Source organism: Choristoneura fumiferana, chromosome 25 (genome assembly GCF_025370935.1).
Source record: "Choristoneura fumiferana chromosome 25, NRCan_CFum_1, whole genome shotgun sequence".
NCBI lineage: Eukaryota > Metazoa > Arthropoda > Insecta > Lepidoptera > Tortricidae > Choristoneura > Choristoneura fumiferana.
The window spans coordinates 9,700,269-9,711,859 of record NC_133496.1 but is presented as its reverse complement, the minus strand read 5'-3'; the positions used below and the strand labels follow the sequence as shown (position 1 = coordinate 9,711,859).

Here is an 11,591-nt window from a genome sequence, read left to right as displayed (position 1 = left end):
TGATAAAAAAAAATATTCTTGACTTAAGAAAACTTACGATTGGCGTCACCCAAAATGTAATAAATTTGCTTAGGTATGATAGACACTTTTGCCTCATTAATCTGGTACAGTCGCCAGCACCAATATTTGACACAACAAATCGTGCATCAATAATTGATACGACTCTATTTCTAGGGTAGGACGTGTCAGATATTTTTGCACGCTCCACTGTGGCAGATTAATGCAGATAACCGTACCCTGACGACCAAATACAGTGTTACCGACAGCAGTGCCTTATTTATATTTTTTATGAGTGTAGGCCACTTTATTACCGCCGCCCCATGTGCCTTTCTAAAATAAAAAAATCGAGTGAGCATCCTCTGAAATCTGAAGCCCCTAGGACGCTGCCGCCCCTAGTACGCCTGCCGCCCCTAGGCCGCGCGGCCTATACGGCATATTGACAAATCCAGGACTGACCGGCAGCCCGGCTTTTTTTAAGGGAGGTTAAAGTAACGTATTTCTGTAACTTTACCATGACATTAATTTAATTAATAAACCAAAATAAAATTATAATTGCTAGCAATGTACAGCAAAATAAATTTACAAGTAAGTCAAAATGACAGCCGACAGATACCTACTTTAATTATTAAAGTCAAAGTCAAAGTCAAAATATCTTTATTAAATTATAACAAGCACGTATATGAATGTCAAAAAAAAACTACCACCGGTTCGGAAAAACCTCTGTTGAGAAGAATCCGGCAAGAAACTCAACGAGGTCTATTTTTTAAACAGATTTACAATATTATTAAATGATATCTATAGGTACAGTCACCAGCATTAATATCTGCCACAGCGGAGCGTGCAAAAATATCTGACACGTCCTTCCGGCCCTAGAAATACAGTCGTCTCAGATATTCATGCACGCTTGTTGTGTCAGATATTGGTGCTGGTGACTACATCACAAGTATTTAACACAACTTTACTTGTCAATTTACTTTGCTGTAATATGGCTGTAATATAAAGCAGCAATGGCTGGCAATTATAATTTGGTTAGAAAGTTAACAGTCTGAATTTTAGTTTATTAATTTAATTAATGCCATGGTTAAGTTACAGAAATACGTTACTTTAACCTACTTTAAAAAGGCTGGCTGCCGGTAACACACTGTTTATATCTTTGGCTAAAACTACAAAACCCACGTTCTTCCAGTGCTAAGATCGAGGTAGATCGATTGCTCGCCCCCAAAAATCCCCACGTAGCAAATTTCATCTAAATTATTAGGACCCGTTTCCGAGATTTCTGAAATAAATAATTAGACCTACAGGAACTTGCTCGCTACCTATTAGTTTTATTTCACAGAACTGAAAGATCTTGCATGAATATTAGGTAAGGTACCTTTTTTTTTGTGAAATAAAATAGGAAGATTTTAAGTTTTTGAAAATCTTTGATTATTTCTGGTTAAACAGCTTCCCAATCCGCACTGGGCCCGAGTGGGAACTACGGTCCAAGCCCACTCATTCTGAGAGGAGACCTGTGACCTGCGCAGTGAGACGTAACGTATCGTATATAGGTTGACGATGATGGTAAAACAGCGCCATCTCTATGTGGCACTTTGAATTAATTCAAACGCTACCGGAGATTATTTTATAGAGAGCACTGTTAGGACGATCGGCACTAACGTAACATGATACTGATAGAGCAAACTAAAGAGTTTTCAATTTTGTCACTAGATGGCGTTTTTTGGCCAGATTTTTAGATGCGGTAAGTGGACTAAATAATTCAATGGCTTTTTGAAAGTTTGATATTATTAATGTGTACCTAAATTTATATTTTTAATTCTCAAATTTAAATTTCTCTCTAATGGCTGTAAATTTAATCCTCGTCGTAGGTGTATCAGCATTTTAATGCCAGACTGTATTTCGTTATATCCGATTTGAGCAAACACAATAGTAATCACTCCAAGTCGTAAAGTATTTAGCAAAAATCGCGACAACCGCGATATGAAAATACTTACAAATGAGCAATTTGATTTATATTTCTAAAATTCGCCTTAACCATCATATCCGATATGGTCTAGTGGCTAGGATACCTGGCTCTCACCCAGGAGGCTCGGGTTCGATTCCCGGTATCGGAATATCTTTTTGCTTTTACGTTTTTTATTTTTTGACATTTAATAAATACTACAGTCATCTGCATTAATATCTGCCACGGAGGAGCATGCAAAAATACCCTTCACATCTTCCCGACCCCAAAAAAAAGAGTCTTATCGGATATTTTGTGCACCCTTTGTTGTCACCTGTAAGTTCGTGGCGATGGCTAGCTACAAATCTTCGTCAAAATAAATTTGTTAATATTAATAAATAATATAAATATGATTGAAAACTCCTCTTGCATTAGTATTTATCATCCTCAGTGTCAATGATGTGATATATTTTTAGAAATCGGCTTAGTAAGCCCTTTCATTAAGTACCACACGCGATAGGTTCCAGAACATTTTTTTTCCCATGCAAAAAAAGATGTCACAACCACAACTCATGTTGATTCGTATGGCCTAAAGATCAATGTTTCAATTTTCATGCTTTTAAATCCATAATTGCAGCCTTTTATTGCTATTACTGTTCGAAAGATATACAGTTTTGTTATAGACAGACGTGAGGACAGTCAAGCATTAGGTGCAGGATTGTAGAAAATAAATATTGTTTTAGTTTTTTTTTTATTCGACTGGATGGAAAACAAGCAAGTGGGTCTCCTGATGGTAAGAGATCACCACCGCCCATAGACGCCTGCGACACCAGGGGGATTGCAGATGCGTTGCCAACCTAGAGGCCTAAGATGGGATAGCTCAAGTGCCAGTAATTTCACCGGCTGGCTTGCTCTCCACGCCGAAACACAACAGTGCAAGCACTGCTGCTTCACGGCAGGATTAGCGAGCAAGATGGTGGTAGCAATCCGGGCGGAACTTGCACATGTTCAGCCTCAGAATGTCATAACTTATTAGCTAATTAGGGTATTTTTGATACAACGTTGTGATTCAAGAATCCATGGAGCCATTATTACTTTAAAAATAAACTTCAAAAACAAAGTATTATGACGTTTGTAAGGTCGTTTCGGTGATAAATTGTTCAGAATACACCTCCAATGGCCAAACTAATCCACAAAATCGGAAATTAGCGGACAACGCTTGTTCGTTGAATCAGTCGCCGCGCGCGCACGGGCTGTCGCTTTCGAAGAGCCACTGGTACTCGACACTTAAGCGTCGATTATGATGAGCGAGTAAAACACCTTCCATAGATTTTTTTTTCTAAGTCGCTTCACTCTTGTCAGAGTTGTCGTGGTCGTTGATTGAGCATCAGTAGTGTACAGTCGAACACGCTGAACACGCTTCTACGCCGTTAACAATAGAGTCGTGTTCAGATATTTTGATCAAATTTTTGTTCACAAGTTTATGAGCTCGACTGTACCTTGAAAATAGTGTGGTGGTTTCCCTTTGTCTTTCACACCGCAGAACTGGTGTTAAGAGCTTTGCTTGGTGCAATAGAGAGCGCTGAGGGCCAACTCCGAAATTCGAAGTTCGTATCGTACCGCCCTCTTACTCTCGTATTAAATAGTATAAGTGTCAGAGGGACGGAACAACACGAACTTTGATTTTCAAATTTCGTAGTAGCGCCCCGCTGCTGCCCACTCTCAAGATAGGTTTTTTAGTCGCCTTTTACGAAATCCACGAGAAGAGATAGGTTCTGATTTATTCTAAAATACTAGACCAAACTCTAAAGGAGCCGCCATACTGCTGACGCTGCTGCTGCTGAAAACGGTGACGGTACGGAATTGCAGTGACGCATCGTATGCGCACCGTTTTTAGGGTTCCGTAGCCAAATGGCAAATAACGGAACCCTTGTGCGATGCATGCGGAAAAACCGGGCACATTACGATGCGTCACTGCGATTCCGTACCTACCGTCACCATTTTTTAAGTAGCGGTGTGTCCGCTCCTTCACTTTGTAGTAAAATTTATTAGATTACACTACAGTCACCACTGGGCTCCATTTTTTTTTTTTTGATAGACTCGTATTGTGTACTGTTTTTGTTTAATGCACGGGCCGGCAACGCAAATGAAATAATCGTATAATAAATTTTGCCATAACACTTCTCTTTTTTTAGTAATTGTACTTAATATATTTTTTTTTTTTAATTTATTTAACTTAAAAGCAATTAATTATTACATTTAGTGTGTAATTGACCCACGTTTGATGAAAAAGGTGCATCATGCTAAATTTTACTTCATTCTCCTTCACTGAACAAAGGCACGCTTAGACGCCACAATGAATGAAAACTCGACACTCGCATCCCCTGGTTGCCCGCAACTCTCATAAAACTGCACTAAACTTTAAAACTAGTTTAATGTAATAAAAAAAAGTAAAGGTATGTATAGTTGGTAGACGGACAAACGAGAACTAATTATGGCGAGTAAGCTGCAATTTTTAAGCCTTAGTTAAATATAACGTGATGTCGGCTCGCTGTATGCGGTCAAAGACCCAGATCCACACCTTGCTCTTGGGGAACATGGTTTGTCAAACTCGCAAATAGTGAAGTGCTAATGTAGCCATCGAAATGTCGATGTCGGTTATTCAACTGAAATAAGTCAATGGCTTGTTCAGAAGATTTCTATTGCCATCCAGAGGGAGAACGACGCTGCGAGCATAATAGAGACTTTTGTTTCCAGGCCCTATACTGCGAAGTGCATTATTCTAACTTCGTAACTTGCCGTCCCGCTGGCGCTTATATTATGTAAAACGAGAGTGAAAGGGACGGTACGATACGAACCTCGATTTTCGAATTTCGTAGTCGCGGGGGAGATTTTTTGCGCTTGGACGGGATTTGGACGCGAAATTCAGATTGTGTATTATGTTGTTTGTTTGGTATTATTAAAAAAATGCAACGATACAAATATGTAAAAAACATTAATTAAAACAACAGTTAAAAACGATACCTAATGTTAAGTTTTAAAAAAAATAAGTTCAAAAACAAAAACACGCTCTTAAAAGCCCAAAAAAAATACGTTGTTTGTTTCTTTTTTATGCAGGGTGTTATTAACTGAAAACCTGAAAATAGTTCGTTCAAAATCGAAAATAGAATCCCTTAGACTATAAATTAAAGCAGGCTTTTTTTAAAAAAAAAAACCCTTTTCACTGTGCCCAGTCTAAAAGTTATGAACGCGGCATACACCAATGAGCTGTTTTTCTGTCAGTTTCATTTTCTTCTAGTTCTAAAACTGTGAAGCGCAACTGACAACTACGAATTACGGGTGTAGAGTTACAAAAAATGAAGTAGGATGACTGACTTAGGAAAATGTACAAATACATTAAAAAATAAATGCAATAAACTAAATTAGGTACTCTGATTCTGTTTAACATATTATTGACAAAGCTGTTGTCAGGAGCCTGACGTAAATTTTGAAGGAACTAAACATTTACCATAAGTTTGGTTCGGCTGCAACAAAATTTTCGTTGTTTGAAGAAATAGGTAAGTGCTACCGACCGCGATTAGATGATTAAGTTGCTAATTACGTCAAGCTAAGATTAATTTACTTAAAAGATTATTGTATATTGTTTTAGCTCTAAAAGCTTCAAGTGAACGTTCCTTACTATTGCCATCTTCATCGCGTACATGTACTTTCAGAGTCGTTCATTAGTATTTATTTATAGTTAAATGTATCATTGTGTAGATTTAGGGAGAAAATTATGTTAGGGGCCCACATTTAAGGCGAAATTTTAGAAATGATTCCGAATTATCGGCCACATAACTACAAGCATACATATTCGAAATGTGCTTACTCAACATTTTTTTTTCATAGTTAATACAAATAACTAATAGTATCGATAAACTAGTGGCCAACATTATTCGCATATCGCGCGATGGAGAGTTAGTCCGTCTCAGTCCCTCCCACCCAGTGGCCTTAACCGAGAGATCTCTCAAACTTAGTAACCTAGCCGATACCTCGTGCTGTGCATGTGTGCCGTGCCTTATATCTGTTGACCCCTTTCCACGATTATATTGTTTGGGACGTAAACAAACGAAGTAAAACTTGTGAAAGTGGACAGTTGGATGTGAATCATGGATTAAAGGTAACTGCGATTAATTATTAATTAATTAATTAATTGATAACTTGTAAATCTTGATTAGCTTGCTTTGTTATTATTTACACTCTACTAACTATTAAAAATAAGTGCTATATTTACGAGGAATTTAATCTAATTTAATAGCTGCAATAGATTATCAAACAAGATCTACCGTACCTACCATTAATTAATACCCAAATAATAAAGTTGTTTATACTTATTAGTATTCTAGGACATAAATTTAATTCCTAACAGTATTTTAATTGGAGTCACGAAGGTTAATCTGCTAATGAGGGTTATTAAATTATTGAACTTCTAACTAATAAACCACTAACCATAAATAGTCGAGACGGCTATCGTAGACTTAAATCAGTGCTGCCATTAATAAGGATACAAGGAGTTGAATGAAGTGAAAGCTTGTTGGTAAATGGTCATACAAACAAATGGGCAATAAGGACTCTAATGACCTACTTAACCACATTTTAAAATTTTGCAATTCTGACTCTATCTATGTTACCAGGATTGTGATTGTTTGATTTTTGAAGGGAATTCTTGACATTCATCACTGTGGACCTGATAGAAGACAACAATGGTGGTCATCATCATCTTTGGCACACACGGCCTATACTGCTGAGCACAGGCCTCCTTTCAACATGAGAATGCTTGGGCTGCACTTTCCACGTGGGCCCAATCCGGATTGAAAAGTTCACACACTCACCATAGAATTATTTTTCATGTGTGCAAAATTTCCTCACGATAATTTTCTTCATCGACAAGCTCGTGACCAAATTACAAATCTAATTTCTCGTGTTAATTCTGAAAAAATCATAGATGCGAATCCGGATTTGTACCCACTACCCTCAAACGACTTGGCTAGCATAGATTTGGTATTGCATGGTTATCCTTAGCTTTATGCATCGTTATTCTTATCTGTTAAAAAAGAACCTGACACACAGATAGACGTCAGTAAATAATAAACGAAGATCTTTATACTGAAATGAAAGAAGAAGAAATGAAGTGAAGCAAAGCAAGCCGAAACAACCAACAAGCCAGCAACAACCTATTCTCAATTGAATACAAACAATACAGACAATAAGGTATTTACGGGACATTAGGAAAAGCTAAACAACTCTCTAGCCATCTCCAAGCAAGCATCTCAAGTTAGGAATAGGTCTGCTCAAAATTATGAAATGAAGTATAATATCGATGGTGGAAGTCTCAATTGGCGTAAGGGACAAAATACCGAAAATCACTTTTAAACATAGAAAATTAGAGTTTTTTTTTCTCTGTCGATTGGTAGTATTCAAGTTACGATACGCCCCTTACTTTTGCTGTTATCAACATTTATTATTTTAAAATAAAATAGCTTAAGGGACATGATATAAAATATTTGAGCTGAAAAATGGCGTAAATGTATTATTTTTTTAATATTTGGGTCGTAAGGGGCTGTGGCAGTCTCATATGTCCTTTACGACTCGACTCATGACGTTAAAAAAAAACCAACAAATATAATAAAAGGGCGTATGGGTCAATTATTGTTTCATTGCCCTTTACACCCCAACATTTTATAACGAATAAGATAAAAAAGCAAGAAGTTGTTGGGCGTAACCTTACCGCCTGTACCTATTTCTTGTACCTAACATCAAAATACTAACGCGTCTACCTACCTTCCACGCGCCCAGCGTTTGCGCATTGCACATTCGGTCAGTCGTGTCAGACACGTCAAACACGGAGGACGTATTTGATTGCCTACGTTTGTTCTTTGTCAACGCGCGTATTTTTTTATAAGATGCCAAAAGCAAAACAAAAAAAAGAAGATTAAGTTGATGGATCCCCTAATGGCTTGACGTCGAGCTAACATTTCCGTAATGGAATTTCAGTCAAGGATGTTGAGGTAAATTTCTCTTAGCTACTTTGTTTATTTTAAGCTACTAAGTTACAGATCCTAATAAAGGAAGCCTGTGCCCAGCAGTGGGACGTATATAGGCCGAGATGATGATGCATACATAATAATAATTGGCCTGTATAATTAATTATGTATGTTGAGGGTTAAAAATGGTATAATCGGAACGTCGTAAGGGACATTAAAAAACAGCAATTTATATAATAATAAATACTTTTATGGGCGTAAGGGGTATAAAAAGCAAGAGCTAGAGTAAATTGTCGGTCGTAAGGGGCAGTAGCAAACAGACATTTAAAAAAAAGGTGTAATTGGTACGTCGTAAGGGGCATTAAACAACAGCAACTTATAAAATAAGGAATACTCTTATGGGCGTAAGGGACATCAAAAGCTAAAACTAGAGTAAATTGTTAGTCGTAAGGGACAGTAACAAACAGACATTTTAAAAATTGAGGTTACTTTATGGGTGTAAGGGGCACTTAAAGTAAAATACCTTGCTTGCTTCTTTTAGTTCATTAAAATACCTTGTTAATGTTAGGTCGTAGGAGGCATCAAAACAGATGGTTTTTAGAACTTGTAGTGATTGAAACAACAACTCAAGCAAGCATACTCCCAAATGTGCAAGAAATAGTGCAAGCAAGCGTGCAAGAAAGCATGCAAGCAAGCATGCAGGCTTGCAAGTGAGCATGTAATTTTGTCAATCAAATCAACAAACATGCAATTTTATCGGCCTGGGTTAGATGAACATCGCGGGTTACCCCGATCCCGCGATGACCGGTCTATGGTATCTCCTCCAGCGCTCATGAAGCGGGCTGGCGTCCCACTCCCTCACAGCTGCAATCAGTGTGTTAGAGGAAGCATAAATAGTGCAAGCATGCATGCAAGCAAGCGTGACGCCAAAAGGCAAGCATGCATGCAAACAACAAATCAAGCAAGAATACTCCCAAATGTGCAAGAAAATGTTCATCATGTCAGCCGAAAGACGTCCACTGCTGGACATAGGCCTCCCCCAAGGCTCTCCACTCAGACCGGTCTTGTGCTTTCCGCATCCACCGCGATCCCGCGATCTTAACCAAGTCGTCGCTCCATCTTGTTGGAGGCCTACCGACAGCTCGTCTCCCGGTCCGCGGACGCCATTCGAGAACCTTCTGGCCCCATCGGCCATCCGTCCTGCGAGCAATGTGCCCCGCCCACTGCCACTTTAGTTTCGCAATTCTTCGGGCTATGTCGGTAACCTTAGTTCTACTGCGGATATCATCATTTCTAATTCTATCCCGCAGAGAAACCCCGAGCATAGCCCTGTCCATAGCCCTCTGAGTGACTTTGAGTTTTCTCATGAGACCCATCGTTAGCGCCCACGTCTCAGATCCGTATGTCATCACTGGCAACACACACTGGTCAAAGACTTTTGACTTCAAACACTGCGGTAATTTGGACGAAAAGACACTGCGAAGCTTCCCGAACGCTGCCCAGCCGAGTCGGATTCGACGAGTGATCTCTTTCTCAAAGTTGGACCTACCTAACTGGACCGTTTGTCCCAGGTATACATACTCGTCAACAACTTCGAGCGCAGAGTCTCCGACTATTACGGGAGTTGGTACAACATGGACATTAGACATGACTTTCGTCTTGTCCATGTTCATTTTCAGGCCAACTCGGTCGGAAACTCTACTGAGGTCAGCGAGCATAGCACCGAGGTCCTCCATGGTCTCAGCCATGACTACAATGTCGTCGGCGAATCGAAGATGAGTGAAGTACTCGCCATTAATGTTGATGCCCCGTCCTTTCCAGTCCAAAACCTTAAAAGCATCCTCCAATGCAGCGGTGAACAGTTTCGGAGAGATCACATCTCCTTGTCTGACTCCCCGCTGCAGAGGAATAGGCTTCGTGCTCTGATCCTGTAATCGGATGGACATAGTGGCGTTTTCGTACAGACACTTCAACACTTCGATATACCGATAGTCAACTTGGCACCGCTGGAGAGCCTGCAGCACAGCCCAAGTCTCGATCGAATCGAAGGCTTTCTCGTAGTCCACAAATGCAAGGCAAAGGGGGAGGTTATACTCTTCAGTCTTCTGTATAACCTGCCGCAGCGCATGTATGTGGTCTACGGAAGTATAGCCTTTTCAGAAGTCGGCTTCCGAAAGAAAATGTTACAAATTACATATTTTTTTAAGGGGACGTGCAAAATTATGGCTTTTGCGCGTTATTTTAAATAATTAAAGTGGTTCTTTGAGTTAATTCACTATTTTTTTTAATTTTTCTACAGGAACTTACGTCCAAATATGTAGCAAATAAAATATAAAATGTCCTATAAGACCAAAAATCGGTTACTACATTATTTATTTATTTACGGTTTATGGGTGTAAGGGGCTATGACACCTGTATGTCACGGGCGTAAGGGACAGCTATTTTTCTTATTAAGCTTTTTACGAAAATATCTATAGTTTTACGTTGAAAAGCAAGAAAATTCAAGATTTTACGTAATTATAACGTCCTGCTAAGTTAAACCTTAACAATGCTGTGAGGGTTTGAAAATTACCAAAAACTTCTTTTCGCTCTCCTGAAAAGTAGCATTTTGTCCCTTACGTCAATTGAGACTTCCACCATCGATATTACAGAAAGATAGAAACATGGTGTCAATTTTGTAACAATGTCATCACTGAGTTCATGAAGCAGAAACACTGTGTTGAGGTAATTTAAGTGTTTAAAGCCAATGATGATTATAGTGGTATGTGGGCCTTCTTTGCTGAACATTGTAGTCAATATTCAAAAGAATGTGAGATGCTTAATATTGAAACGCTACTGAGAGACGCACGTTAAGATACAATTTTGTAATAAAAGTCATAATAGAAATTCAATACAAGTTCTATGTAAATTTGAATGATCCAGTAAACGCTACTTGAAATTTTCCAAAGAGGCTCACTGATCAAACACTTTCTAGTCGTCTGCGGACCGAGACTGTTTACGTATACCATTAGTAAATGATTTAGCACAATGTGTGTAGATTCTTCTGTTTTACTAACCAAAATGTCATTTCTGTTTTCCATGAACTTTGACATCAATCATGACAACAAAGATCATCAAAGATGATGCATAATAAACTGAAAATATCAAGACAAAAAAGATTGGCTAATAGCTTTCTCGCTAAAGACGGAAATATACCTACCAATGAATTGTTTGGTCACCAGCAGATGGCAGCAAAGAAGCAATTAAGAAGTGTGGCATGAAAACTTTTGTAGCTATTAACATAACCGCAAGAGTAAAGAATAACTACGGGTAAAAACAACCACAAGACAGCTGCCTGTAATTATTTACATTGTATTATATATTTATGGGCATCTTGCCCAACAAGGTCGCAAAGTGCGACCTGTTTTTATTATTTTACACTTTCACTCAACCGGATTGGTAACAGGAATATTGGAGGGTCACTTTGTGAAGAAGGTCACCATTGATAAATTTCCATTATTTTGAGAGAAACTTAAATGATGATACTGTGTTACATTAGCATAACCGTCCCACGCAGACCTTTAACTTAAGAAACTAGGTTGAACAACACTGTTTTCAGAAATTGCCAATTGAAGAAATCTGTGAATCTC

General features: G+C 38.6%; 1 protein-coding gene and 1 non-coding gene across 3 annotated transcripts in view; both read left to right on the top strand.

The window, feature by feature from the left end:
* Positions 1-2,039: 2,039 nt before the first annotated feature.
* On the top strand, positions 2,040-2,111 carry TRNAE-CUC (transfer RNA glutamic acid (anticodon CUC)). Its single transcript has one exon. It is a non-coding gene; the product is annotated as a tRNA-Glu (tRNA).
* A 3,804-nt stretch (positions 2,112-5,915) lies between these two features.
* Positions 5,916-11,591, top strand: part of Osi17 (DUF1676 domain-containing protein Osi17) — a 34,942-nt gene continuing 29,266 nt past the window's right edge. For both annotated transcript variants that reach the window (XM_074107296.1, XM_074107297.1), the window contains exon 1: positions 5,916-6,098. The gene's annotated coding sequence lies outside the window, so the exon portion shown is untranslated. The remainder of the gene's footprint in view (positions 6,099-11,591) is intronic.